This window comes from Oratosquilla oratoria, chromosome 6 (genome assembly GCF_046742065.1).
Source record: "Oratosquilla oratoria isolate Oo_2021 chromosome 6, ASM4674206v1, whole genome shotgun sequence".
Classification (NCBI taxonomy): Eukaryota; Metazoa; Arthropoda; class Malacostraca; order Stomatopoda; family Squillidae; genus Oratosquilla; species Oratosquilla oratoria.
Genome location: NC_134782.1, coordinates 18,150,849 through 18,153,348, shown reverse-complemented (window position 1 = coordinate 18,153,348; position 2,500 = coordinate 18,150,849). Strand labels below are relative to the sequence as shown.

The 2,500-nt window shown below is 45.9% G+C and overlaps 1 protein-coding gene across 1 annotated transcript in view; it reads right to left on the bottom strand.

The window, feature by feature from the left end:
* The window catches only part of LOC143026332 (transmembrane protein 145), a 209,735-nt gene that overhangs the window by 124,764 nt on the left and 82,471 nt on the right, over nucleotides 1-2,500 (bottom strand). The window lies entirely within an intron of this gene.

Sequence of the window (2,500 nt, the reverse complement as noted above, 5' to 3'; positions counted from 1 at the left end):
AGTCTGAATATGTGATTTTATTTATTTGTGACAAAAGTGGAGGAAGAACAGTGGAAGATGGTAGAAGGGAGCGGGGAGAGGGAAAAGAGAAAGAGAGTGGGGGAGAGGGGGAGAGAAAGGTGGGGAGAGAGAGAGGGAGAGAGGATGAGAGACAGAGAGAGGGAGTGGGAGGGAGAGAGAGGGGTAGACAGAGGGAGGGAGAGATAAAAAGAGAGAGGTGGGAGAGAGAAAGAGAGAGAGAGGGGGGTGAGAGAAAGAGAGAGGGGAATGGGAGAGAGAGAGGGAGATCCTGCCCTCCCCCCACTCCTCGGGCCGGAGTTCAGACACCGGACCCCCGGGCAGCACCACTCGCTGTCCCCCGGAAGGCACTGCGGGTGAAGGAAGAAAATAGGGAAGGAAAGGAGGGAAGGAAAGGAAGGAAGGAAAGGAAGGAAGGAAAGGAAGAAAGGAAAGGAAGTGCGTCTCCCTTCGATGCATAGCGTGCACACGCGCGCACGCATACATATGCTACAACGAAGGAGTCTCAACGACGGCTACCATCTCTCAAGGGACTTTGCATTGTTCAATGACCAAGCTCACCGACCTTTCCGACAACGTCCGTTGACGAACAATAGAGACTCTGCATCTCAGGTCAAGCCCTCTACTCTGGACAATGCCCCAGCTGCATCTCAGGTCAGCACACCTACACGCGATCGGCCGGCGCCTCAACCGACGCGACCCAGCCTTCCAAATTTTCCTTCAACTCATATGACATCAGCCCCCTCATTCCATGATTGGCAACCTTTGTTAATATGTACACAAAATATGTTTCTGGCAACCCTCCGAGCTTTGCTGAGAGCTTGCCGTGTATTTTGTAGTCAGAACGTAACTTGGAGAATTAAAGCCAAGAACTCCGCCCGAGTTTCTTTCACCACCAAATCCTAAAGGAGAGTCCCACAACCTACAGAAGGAAGGAAGAGAGGAAGGGAAGGAAGTGAGGTAGGAAAGAAGGGAGGAAAGAAGGGAAGGAGATAGGGAGAGAGGAAAGGAAGGGAGGTAGAAAAGAAGGGAGGAAAGAATGGAGGGAGATAGGAAGTGAGGGAGGAAGGGAAGGAGGAAAGAAGGGAGGGAGGAAAGAAGGGAGGAAGGGAGGAAAGGAGGAAAGAAGTAAGGGAGGGAAGGAGGAAGGGAAAAAGGGAGGGAGGGATGAAGGAAAGAAAGTAGTAAGGAATGGAGGAAGGAAAGAAGGAAGAGAGGATGGGAGGTAAGGAGAGAGGAAGATTGGAGGAATGAAAGAGGAGGAGAGGACGGGAAGGAAGAGAGGGAGGGAGGGAGGAAGGGAGGGAGGGAGGGAGGGAGGGAGGGAGGAACGAAGGAAGAAAGAGGGAGAAGGAAGGAATGGGGGGAAGAGGAGAAGGAAGGAAAATGGGAAGGGAGGAAGAAAGGAAGAGGGGAAAGAAGGAGGGAAGAGGGGAAGGAAGTAGGAGGGAAGAGGGAAAGGAAGGAAGGAGGGAAGGAATGAACGAACGAACGAAGAGGGAAAGAATTGAGGGAAGGAAGAGGGGAAATAAGGAAGGAAGAGAGGGAGAAACGAAAGGAAGAGAGTGAGGAAGATAGAAAAGGTGGAAAAGGGGGAAAATGGATGGAAAAGAGGAAAGGGAGGCATGTGTGTATTTATATATGAATATATGTGTGTATTTATATATGTATATATACATGTATGTATGTACTTCTGTCTGTATGTATACATGTATGTATGTATGTATGTATGTATGTATGTGTGTGTATGCATGTATGTATTCATACGTCCAGTATCATTTTTCCTATCCACCTTCCACCTGGCAACCTTCACCCCCGACCCTACACGAAAAAAAGAAACGGAAAAATAAAATACATACACGAATATCCTCCGAGCCCTCTGGCGGTGGTGGAAATCCCAAATGTCTGCCGCGTGACCGAGTGCGTCGAGGTCCTTTCCAACAATATATAATCGAGGGAAAAAACATGAAAACCATAGAAGCGCTGGTAAACCACACTCCTATCCCGTTCATTCTTTCACGGTGCTGCCAAGTGGTTTATTAAAAAAAAAAAAAATAGCGAGTAGTAAAGACTGATTTAAAAAAAAATTCAAATGGTGGGTATTCGGATTACGCATACATACATAATACAGTATATATATATATATATATATATATATATGTGTATATGTATATGTATATGTATATATGTTGGACAGACTCGGCTACCTCCCTTATACGTGGGAAGAAGCCCTTGGTATGTAGATAGATGGACTGCAGAAGTAATTCACCTGGAACGATAGCATTATTGCAGCTATTTTCTTTCTTACAAGAAATCAGAGAATCTAAGGAAGAAAAAAATCAATAATGCTGTCGTGTCTAATTCTACGTGCGCATATATATACATATATATATATAATATATATATATATATATATATATAATTCACGGTGTCAACATGTGATTCTATTCAGTAAAGGAGACATCCACCCGTAGATAGTGTT